Genomic DNA, 11,914 nt, shown 5'->3' on the forward strand with positions numbered 1-11,914 from the left:
AAATGCAAAGAAAAAAGAATTAAATGCAAAGAAAAAAGAAGCAACTGAAAAGGAGAAACGTTTGATGTCAAGGAAGCAGGGTAGACAGCTCTTTCCTCCTGATAAAAGGTATAAAATAAAACAAAAAATAAAAAGACTGACACTGAGTTCTCAAGCACTTCAGAATCTGAAGGTGAAATGTCTCATCATTACACTGACACTGACCCTGATGCGAGGTCTCTGTTTTCTGGAAGTGAGGTTGATGAAGATGAAACAGAAAACTTTGAAGAGAACAAGAACAACTCTGGTTCGCTATCATCGAATGACTATGCTATAGTTAAAGTTCATGGAAAAACTAAGGACTCTTTCCGACTTTATGTGGCTAAAATCCTTTCTCATAGCCACGGAGGATACAAATGTATGTTTTTCAAGCAGTATCCTAATACCTACAAATTCTCAGAAACTCCAGAAGCGTTCGTTGACAAAAAAGATATCATCCTGAAACTGTCAAAACCAAATGAGAGCCACAATGCTAGATTTCATAAAATGTTAACTTTCCCAGACGATTTGACTGATTTGACTGTCTACTAGCCGATAAATCAAAAGATTCCTAGTCTTTAAGTTGGAAGGTAGTTCCTCTTGCAAACATTGTTTTTATTATTTTTTATGTTAAGTAAACTACACTTTTTGGCGTAGGTGATTTTCAATAAGTTTAAGTTCTTGTAATATTAGCCTATTGTTTTATCACAATGTTATGTTCAGAGATGGTAGTTAGATATTTAAAAAAAATAAGCCTTCCACAATTCCTATTCTTTCTAGTGACTTTTATAACTACTAAAATAAAGTTTTTATGATGAGTTTTAATAGAATTCTTATTTTTACCTCCCGTTTTCCATTATTGGGGCAAATCTCCGCAGTGCGGAACTTTGCCCCACAAAATGGGGCAAATCTCTGCACAATCATTTGTTCGAATAAAAATTAATATTTCACAAAATAATAACTATATTTGGCTGGAATTGTTATACAATGGTTAGTTACATCCTAATCTTTTAATTATATACAAGAAACCTAATAAAATCATATAACTGCTGTCCACAAATATTTAAAACCAAAAATCACGGAAAATTGCCCCCAACCTACCCTATTAGGAAAAAAAGGTAAATATTTACAATCGCGGTAGATGCCAAAAAAAATGCTAAAAATCAGAAAATACTTTTATTCTGTGCTCTTTCACTTCCTCTTTTCAAATCAACCGGCGGAGATAAGAAATTCCAAATACTTTAGTAGATATCAAATTTTTTAATTTCATGATATGTAGAGTCGCGGTAGATGCCAAAAAAATGCTAAAAATCCGAAAATACTTTTATTCTATGCTCTTTCACTTCTTATTTTCAAATCAACCGGCGGAGATAAGAAATTCCAAATACTTTAGGAGATATCAAATTTTTTAATTTAGCAATACAACGCTCGTTTAACCCTTCGAACGTCGCCATTATTTATTTTGACGTGTGTTAGTGAATGCGTAATAAATAAAATGGTCGATTAGGTCAGGTCAGTTACATTATAAATACTTTCAAACTAAGCGAACATTAAAAATAATGTGAATTTAATTTAATGGTTCTTTAGTTTTAAATTATTTATAATGTAACTGACCTGACCTAACAAAACCCGGACAAATAATGAACATCAACAACTCACGTAATTTTTTTTTTACTTATTACTTGCGCAACAATATCCAAAAAAAAAAATAATACTTTAAAATTAGAAACGTTAAAAACTCACCTAAGTTGGAGGCGGGTACATTTCCTTTGTCACTATAAGGAAATGATGTAGTCGTTCACGGCAGAAGTTGACCGATTAATTAAACATCGTATTGAACAATAAATGAATAAATAATCACGTATTGGTTCATTTCAATACTGACCAATCACGGAATAAATAATCACATATTGGTTCATTTGAATACTGGCCAATCACGGAACAGTCACGTGACAAAATTGTCCAATAAGAAACATGATACTCGTAAACAAGAAACCTTATTATCTATGACAAGAAACAATGGTCATCGCCGCATACTACGCAGGTATTGTGATGAAAATTAAAAAATTCGATATCTCCTAAAGTATTTGGAATTTCTTACCTCCGCCGGTTGATTTGAAAAGAGGAAGTGAAAGAGCACAGAATAAAAGTATTTTCAGATTTTTAGCATTTTTTTTGGCATCTACTGTGACTCTACATATAATGAAATTAAAAAATTCGATATCTCCTAAAGTATTTGGAATTTCTTACCTCCGCCGGTTGTTTTGAAAAGAGGAAGTGAAAGGGCACAGAATAAAAGTATTTTCAGATTTTTAGCATTTTTTTTTGGCATCTACCGCGATTGTAAATATTTACCGAAAAAAATATAAGAAATTAAAATTTTTCAAATTTTAATTTTCTTCTTTCAATGAGCTCCTCGCCCTGATAAACAATTTTTAATTTTATGGAAAAGCCTCTCTGCTTAGTTACCTAACCCATTCTGCCCATAAACAAACTTAAGATATTGTCTTATTTATTTATGGTATTTTATTTACTTTCTTAGCACCCAATAGACTCAGTTGATGAGCAGTGGCTCTGTGAATATAGGGCTTGTCAACATGGTTACACAATTTATGAAATACATGTAGGTTATTATTACATACACTATTTCTATTATATGTACAATATATACATTAGCTAGCATTACAGTTGTATTACAAATTTTTAATAATGGATATATTGTTAAACAATTAAAAATAAGTATTAATGAGCAGAGTTTGTTGAACATTAAAATAATTATATCAATCTACCTAAAACCACATGTAGGTATTAAAAAAAAAAATTCTCTAATGTAAATACAATCGTTTGTAATAAACTCCCAATATTTATAACTAAAACATGAAGTGTACGCTGGACTAAATAATTCAAAATCTGTCAAAGTTGAATTGAATTGAACTAACTATTAAGCTTGCAATTGGGCTTTCACCCGGTGTCAAAGAATCCTCTTTTTTTTTTTTTTTTTTATTCCTTCCCCCCAACCCGAACAGAAACCAAAACAATCAAACTGAAAAAACCATGCTGCATTCTCCTCAGAACCTTTGCATCTCAAGTTAATAAATCATACTCCTGGCAATTTTCTCACCTTAATTAATCAGTATAGAAAGCACTCATCTAATGCATTTTGAAAAACAAAAACAAACAATCATCGATTTTCTTTTCTTTACTGAAATTATAAAATAAACTTACACAAAAGTGGAACAGGATATTCCCTTAGACAGCAACAAAGACTATATAAGAGAAGACCGTTAAGTCAATGCTTTATCCATGTACCCAGATTAAAACGTGCGACTTTACTGCCACCTACTGGATGTCCAAACAATCTCTGAAATGCGAGCGCATTCTAGCGGTACTTAACATAAAACTTTAAGCAATATACTAAAGCTGGGTTTACGATTGATTTCCTTAAGAATTATAACTAAACATCGAGCACATGATTAAGTCAAAACTACATTTTCCAGTTTATGATTGACATAGAAGTCGTTAATTCTAACCAATCACAGCACAAAACACATGGTCGGCCATTGTTCGAAATGGAGAAGCAGTTTTGAAATAGGTTATTGACAAATGGGATATCTATTTTTCGAAACGGATGATGATTACAAATGACAAATATACGAATTCTAACCCAAAATACTGCCTCGCTCGGTCCAATAATAAGACATAAACTTCTGGTTGAAAGGTTCCGGTTTGTTGTGATTGGTCGCTTCCCTTAAGTCTTAACGAAAAATTAAAATATAACCATTTCTGTTGCCGTCCGCCGCGGTCTCGTGTTCGAGGTCGGGCGCAGGTCCTAGCGGGGTGGCTGGCTTTCTTAGAGATTTCTGTTCCGGGAGGGCGCCAGGCTAGCTCGGTGTCTAACCGTGTGATGGTCGTGGGTTCGTTGCCCCAGCGTGGCCCCCTAGAACCGTCGGCGGTGATGGAATTTGTTTCCTGATTAGGTTGGGTTGTTTAGGTTAATTTACATACACTGTTCTGGTTGTTCTACGCGTCGCACGTCGCGCACGGAGGTGCGGGGTGGACGTTTTATTGTTCACGATTTACACTGGTTCATTACATTGGGCGCGAGGTCTACTCGGCGGTACATGACTGTCAGTGAGGCGTCGGAACACGTAGAAGTTTTGATTACACTATTATTACAATTACACTTGACAAAACGGCACCCTGTGGTGCTCTTACGTACACGATTACACTCCACACGTCATCTGAAAGTCTGAGAGGGACACCTGCGTGCCTCTACGTGTGTTTACTTATTAAGCCCTCACGCCAGTCGCAGTTGAGGGAGAGTGTTCGATTAGCGTCGGCTAATCTCGTAATCGGTAAATTGCGACGCGCGGGCCCACCTGTGTGGACTGCGGCTCGCTACTAAATTAAAAACACGTTTAAGCTTGGATGAAGCCTGTGCCTGTGTACTGGGCGATTAACTAAAGTTCTGGGGTGGCGGGAGACGGCCCGTACCGTATACTGCACGGCCCCACGTAATGCTTTGTGTGGGGCGTGTTAAATTGACGCGGCTGGGTTAGGCCCTACTCCGGAAAAGGACCGGGCGCACATGGGTAGTATTTAAAAAAAGGTTTTGGTTGTGACTATAATTACCAGATGGACGTGACGCCGTCCCTGCTACCTCTGACTATTTAGACGTGATTTTTGCTCGGGTTCGTGATCTCAGGGAAGGTTCGGCCTTGTGGCTAGAGGTAGGGGTTAACGCAGTAGGGCCCCCCGAGCTGTTATGGCCACTCGGGACGCCTGAAGAATAACACAAAGTTTAGTTGGTGAATTTAATACAGCACAGCCCAATACATGGTGCTGCCCATTCTGGCCGTAACGGTTTGCCCGACGCGACTAGTCACACGCGCAGCTCACTTCCTCAGTGGCGGCTCACGATTTTCATGCGCGTGAGGGGCAGACTTGTACACGTGATGCGATAGTTACAAAAATACACTCTGACATGGTGCACGATATCTTGACGAACAATACACTTCACTATTACATAACACTTAATAAACTGGGCTAGCAGCACGTAGGCCCGTGTCTCCGGCGACTCTACGTGATGTCTAGATGTGTCCCAGGGACTGAATCGCTATTATGTTTGGCGGCTCAATGCCGTACAACGGTGATACATAAACTCTAACATGACAGATAACACTTGGACGAACAACTATTTCACTAATACATTACACTTAATAAACTGGGCTAGCGGCACGTAGGCCCGTGTCTCCGGCGACTCTACGTGATGTCTATATGTGTCCCAGGGACTGAATCGTTATTATGTTCGATGGCACGCGTCGCCTGCTGGCTGCCCCGTGCGGGCCAAAACTATGTAGCCTGTAGGCTAGGTTGGGGCGTGAAGCGCCGACGTAAATTCACATAAACTCCCCACAGTACTTACGTATTACGTAGAACATTCATCTTGGAGCACTGATTTAATTAAGTTAAATACCTCATGGTAAATTTAGGCCGACCGCGGAACTGTACGTAAAAGGTTGAAAAGATATTACACTATTGAAAACTACATGTCGGTGAAAGCAAAGGTTGAAGGTTCCGCGTTGCGCGCAGGCTGCCGGCCTGGTTGAGCTCTCGAAGGACACTGCCGGTAACGCCGCGCGCGACCCCCCTCCCCTGCCAGCCCTCCCTCGGAAATGTGTGAATTTCGCGGGAAACTGAACCGGCCAGGTTCGGGACAAATCGCACAGTGAAACATGATTTTGCAAGGACTGAATTATTAATTAATGAAAAATAATGTTTAATAAAAACCTGTGGAAAACATAATTATAATAATTTGTTGTAGTGCGGCGGAAGGATATGCCACACCCGGCCGGATCCTTCCGCCGGCGCAGCACTCGTTGCATGGCGTTCGCCTCGTCGCAAACACTACCCTTTTCTGCGCGCACGGGCACGTTCGGTGCACACGCTTTTGCGAGACGCTGATGAGGCATAGCGGTCTATGCGACAGAGGAGCATTGGCGGTCGGCGTCAGACGTTCGGTGAAACAAAGAAATGCTGGCTCCCCGTGGGACGTGCGTCCGTCCCGGTCCACGAGTCGCGCTGTACTGGCGTCTGGCCCTGGCGCGAGGGGAGGGGTGAGCTTCCTGTCACGCCAGAGTTTCTAAAGTTCCGTTATTCGTAAAAAATTACATTAATAATAAAAAGCAAGTGGCTCTAAATTCATACAATAAAACTTAATGATTAACTTAATATCTATATATGTTTTAGAATTGACATTTAATAAGTTTGTCTAAAATAAGTTTGAATATTAGAGTCAAGCTGGAGACTGTCTGTTTCTTGATAACTACTCCAGTGGCGAATGATAATGCTAATTTGGGGCGGTTTGCGTTACGTCACACGTTTCACTACTGAATTTAGGCTGAAGGCCGCAAGGGTTGCACTCACAGCTGTTTTAGTAGAAAGTTACACGTGAGTGACCCGGGCACTCCTATGTCGCACTCTATTAATTAGGGGCTTTTGTTTGTTTCTGATTAATTTATTTTTGTGTGGGGAATTTTGTAGGCACGGGGAGTGCGTTGCATGTGTAGGTAATTAAAATGGTTCGCTATTCTCTACCTTGGGCTGCGGTCCGCTCACTTGACTCAGGTGGGCCATGGCTAGGGGTGCTTTCCGTTAGCGGAGCCGAGTACTGGCGGGTGCAGGTCGGGCTTTGGGGTGGCCTTCGGCCGTACGATGTCACTGTTAAGTCTTAAGTCATCATATGGTTCGCACACGACCCGTCAAAATTCACACACGACAATCATAAACCATTCCACTAGTTTACATTGAGTCATATCAGGGCCAGTGCAAGGTAAATTGGCGCCCTAGGCAAAAAACCTTAATACCCCCCCCCCCCCTCACTCTCGACAGGGCACACCAAAAAATATTGTCATTGACTCAAAATACATCACGTAAGCCTAATATTTTTAATATTTTGTCAACAATCAAATGTAAGCAGGCTTGTGTTTTTTTTCTTTTTTACATATTACAAATCATAAACAGGTCACCGTGGACTTTAAATAATTACTTATATCAATATAAACATTCCAAACTTTTACAAAAATCCATTTTCATCTAGTTTCAATAATCGTTAAACATACCTACCTATTATATCAGCTGTTAAATGTTGTGCTGCGCCGCCCCCAGCTACTTGGCGCCCTAGGCAGTTGCCTAAGTCGCCTATATGGACGCGCCGGCTCTGAGTCATATGGTAAGTATCCGACTAAGATTTAAGTCATAATTCTTAATTTTCAATCGTAAACCCACCTTTACAGGCAGGAATAAGTAATTCATAGATTACAACATGGTTACTGCCTAAAGCCACAAATTTGTTTAGCTAACGATCTGCGCATCTGCACAGAACGTCGAAAACATTGGAATAAACATATTTTTCAAAAATTAAAAACAGTTTAAAATAAGATATTTTATTTTAAAAACCTGTTTAAACAAACGTAAATATTTAAACTACAGCACTATCATCATGTGTGGTCAAGCAACATTTCAGAAATGTGTTGTATGTCACAATATGGCAATTGTGAACTAAGAAATTACTAGGCCACATTATGCCATCTCTTAAAATTTCCTGATGGCCCTGTCACTCTGCAATTCTTTTCTTCAATAGGTATATATTTAAAAAATTGAGAGGGTAATAATAGAGAGAAAATACATCCAATTTACTCTATCAACTAAAGTTGAACATATAACATCAAATATATGTAAAATCTTATCACACTATCAAAACTTATTTTTGATAATAACAATTATTTTGAAATAAAATAATGCAGCACAAAGATGGTTGGAATTTGTTTTTCTTTAATTCATACACTTTTCATGTCTTTTTTCTTCATTTTAAAATGTATTTCAATTAAATTCATAACAATACTCATTACATAATGTACTATCTTGGCCCTCAAATAAGATCTGAGTCCCAGCCACGTCCGCTGTCAGAGTGTGCCAAACAAAGCATGTCCTGTTGACGTCGACCCAGGTGTCTCCCCGGCTCCTTCAAGCCGTTATGCCTCGCCAGCGCCATCTCTTGAGTGTGTTGTGCGGCGCAAGTGACGGTGACGTGCGACGTTTGTTTTCTTTACAGGATTTGACATATTATTTATTGTAAATATATTTTTGTTTTACGTTTTTGTACATATTTTTTGCTTATATTTTATTTTAATTAATTTTGTATTGAAAGGTTTTGTATTTTGTAAGTTTAAATTGTTCACCGGGCGCCAAGGCCGCGGCTTCCGCCTGTGACCAATCAGCGTGTTCCGCGGGCTTGTGGAGAAGGGGGGAGACGCGAGCGCTCAGGCGCGATAGGGGTGTGGGATAGAGGTGGGTTGTTACAGCAATTTTCGGTATCTGTTCCAACCTGATACTGATACAGTAATGTACCTAGTAACAAGTTTCTGATACTTCTGTATCAGACGGTCCCAGGAAGCAACAAAGCTCCGCGTACGCAGACCGTGCGACCGGAAGGAGAATCTGATACATTATTTATCACGCCCGGTAATTCTCTACCTCTGTTACTCTCATGCCCGCCTGATACAGCCAGTATCAATCAGTTCAACATTCACTGCAGTTCGTCCTGGCCGTGTATCACCATGTACATTGTTGCGGGCTGTCATGCTTTGTAGTTAGTATCTTTATAGTGAAATAAGGAATGGATAAGTGCACGAAAAAGACTTCATTTGTGTGGAATTTTTTTACGGAAAATAATGAGCTTGCTAATTGTAATTTGTGTAAACAAAAACTGAGTTATAAATCATCATCGACTAATCTGAAGAAACATTTGAAACGTAAACATTGATATAGTATGCTCACTAATGTACGTATCTGTTTTTTTTTTAATTTTTAATTTTTTATAAAATCGTAATCTTTTAATGTATGAAAACACTAGTTACTAATTGTTTTCGGAAAAAAAAAATCCTAATGTTGATTACATCTGTTATTAGTGTCAACTGAGAATTTATTTGCATTTTCATAGCTGTTAGGTGCACAAATATAAATATTATATCTTGTATTAATGTACTTTTTAATATTAAAATTTCATTAGTTTTATTATTGAACGAGTCTGTGCACGCACTGCGCTCTGAGCGTACTTTGTTGTGGGACAATAACCAAACGACTCGTAACAATTTCGCTTTGCGCCTCTCCTTCAACGCCTTCCCCTGCGCTTCCTCCCCTACATTATTTCCCTTCTTTATCCCTTATTCGTCGTTCCTGCTCCCTCTCCTTAACAAGCTCCGCCCAAGTGACCGTCATCTGCGATCGGGTTCTGCGCACATTGGCCGTGGTGTTGTTCCAGGCGAATTCTGAACTGATACTAAAGTACCTGATACTTTTCAAGTGTACTCGTTTGCCGTTCCTGATACAGGCGCGTATCAGTGCCAAAGTATCAGGTTAATACTTTTCGACCCACCTCTAGTGTGGGAGGGCAGTCGTGGACCCGGCACGAGAGGCGACGGACGTCTTGGTGACGCCGCTCCGGGACGGTGAGGCAAGCGGGCGCGGTATTAGCACAGGTTCTAGACTTTTGCCGTGCGGAGACGTTTTCTCAACTTTGCAGTCGAGCTTGTTGATTTGCAGTTACGGTCGCGAGTTTTCCTTTTATTATTCGCACACGCGTGTTCTGCTTTCAATTCGGGCGAGTCGCGATTCATTTTTTCAAACTGGTCATTCGCAGTCATAGGTTCTGTGTTTTTTCATTTCTTTCTGGCCAGTGCGGAGTACAGTCAGACAGACATCCTATCACGCGCGGGTCATAAGAATTATATTCCTTACCGTGGGAGTGATAGTCATCACGGGCGGGACGTCCCGTAATTTTCTTAACCAGAACAGTGCGCGGAACCGGGTTTCGAGTGTTTCGACCCACCTAGAAATAGTCACAGGCGGAAACGTGGCAGCCCCATGTAAAGTGTTCGGAGTCTTGAGCATAAAGGACCATCAAACTTTATTAGAGTTGTTCTCATTTAATCTCTGGAGACTAAGTTCCTCGGCCATGCGGCCTGAACCCCCTCTCTACCGAACCCTGAGTAGCCGGCAGTACAGCAGCATTGTCAGGAACTAGTCGACCAGACCTCGACACTGTGTTTAATATTTTGACATAGTGTGTTTTTCCATGTTTGGTTTTATATTTCATTCTAGGTTTATTCTTAAGATCTGTAGAATATTTTGGCAGTTACTTGGAGTTTTGGTAAAAATTTGCGTTAGAGCAGTTGCATTCCGGCGATAGCTCTGCAGGAGTAGATCGCACTGTGTATTCCACAAAATGTTTCACTCGCCTATCGCATAAAAAGAGTGTCCAGCTGGCTCAGACTGGTTAACACTAGACCGTGTGTTTTGAGGCTTGCAGTGAGCATCCGGTCAAGCAGTAGTGTGGCAGCGGCGGTTGCTGCATTAATGTAGATGGTTGGTAGTCGAGGGGAGCAGGTGAGAGCATGGACTGCTGCTGCAGCATGTCCTCATAGAATGGGTTCTAGCCAGGCCGCAATGCGTTTTGTCCTTCTGATTTTGGTTCTTGACCTGCACGGATGTGATAGATGGATTGTCTTCAATTTTAAGTTAAGGGCAGTGTACTTTTACTTAGGTACATATGCTTAATACAATTTTACTTGTAAAATTTTATTTCAACTGCTTAGAGAAAAGGAAAATATTTCCACTCTACATACTTGTAATACCTACCTCTTTCGAATTGTATATCAATGCATTTTATTTTAGTGTCATGTATAGCAATCTTTTACATGTATATTTTATTAACTTGTATGTGATCATTTTTATAATCAAAATTGCAATTATATGTATATTAGAGATGAAATTGTCCTAGCTGTGATATGAAAAACCTTTTTAGCCTCCAGTTAGTTTAAACAACCTGATTGGTTGTCAGTTTGTTTGGCGCAATATTCAAATTGTATGTTAACTCATGTTATTGGCTGGAATGGTTTTAAAATTATGTGATCGTAAGCCAGGAGGTTGAAATAAATAAAAGGCAGTTCTACCATCATGAAGGATGTATATTTTTTGGCTTGGCCTGTTTTATGGCCTAAAGGACATACTTGGCATATATCTGAGTTGAATACTGTTTAAATTTAAAGCCAAAAACATATAAAAGTGTTTCTGATATTAAGTTTGAGCGGTAGAAGTATTACTTCAAAGAAATCAAGTATATAAAAAATCAGTGGTTGATTTTGTAAATGGCAATAGCTGCATCGGCTGCCACGAGGGCTGCCAGGATAGGCGATTGCATCGCGATACCTTCAATGGTGGGTTTGTACGTTGATTTGATTGCCAGCATGGCTATCGAGAGGGACGGCGGCGACACCATTGAGATGCCTGGGCGAGCCGCATCTGCAGTCATAGTCAAAAAAATTAAATCATAGTTTTTTCGACACCCCTTCGTAAACATAACTTTGCAATAGTGGTGAGCAAAGCAAGGTCATTAGGAAACAGGCACGACTGACTCTGGAGAATGAGTTTTTAGATGGTAGCTACATTTCAAATGTTTGAGAAGACTTCTTTATAATTTATTGTGGTGCTGTTTTGTTGGAGGGAAATGGATTTAAGAAGAGTGTTCACATGAATAAAAGAGGGCTACATCGCACATGTGATTCTTTTACCGATACAAAAGTATGCACAAGCATGACTGTCCTCGTAGGTGCATGGCTCATACGACACTAGGGAAAACGGTGTGCTGTAAAACCTAAAACACATGGAGCAGAACTTCTGCTTAGCACATGCGTGCTTTATGTGCTCTCTCACGGTCCCCATGGGCGAGCGCTCCACGACTACACCTCATGCTAGTAGGGTTACTATTAGACTAAGCTGGCACCGGCAACAACAATGCGAATTCACTAATTGCTGTAGCATCAACATTTTGACAACC

At 39.9% G+C, this 11,914-nt stretch overlaps 1 protein-coding gene across 2 annotated transcripts in view; it reads right to left on the reverse strand.

Annotated features, from left to right (window-relative positions):
- LOC134543003 (piwi-like protein Ago3) overlaps positions 1-3,321 on the reverse strand; it is an 84,013-nt gene extending 80,692 nt beyond the window's left edge. Inside the window, exon 1 of one of the 2 annotated variants that reach the window (XM_063387663.1) lies at positions 3,244-3,321. The gene's annotated coding sequence lies outside the window, so the exon portion shown is untranslated. Of the gene's footprint in view, positions 1-3,139 lie in introns of both variants that reach the window. The other variant, XM_063387666.1, reaches the window with a different exon arrangement.
- Positions 3,322-11,914: the final 8,593 nt, after the last annotated feature.

Source organism: Bacillus rossius (genome assembly GCF_032445375.1).
Source record: "Bacillus rossius redtenbacheri isolate Brsri chromosome 9 unlocalized genomic scaffold, Brsri_v3 Brsri_v3_scf9_2, whole genome shotgun sequence".
Classification (NCBI taxonomy): domain Eukaryota; kingdom Metazoa; phylum Arthropoda; class Insecta; order Phasmatodea; family Bacillidae; genus Bacillus; species Bacillus rossius.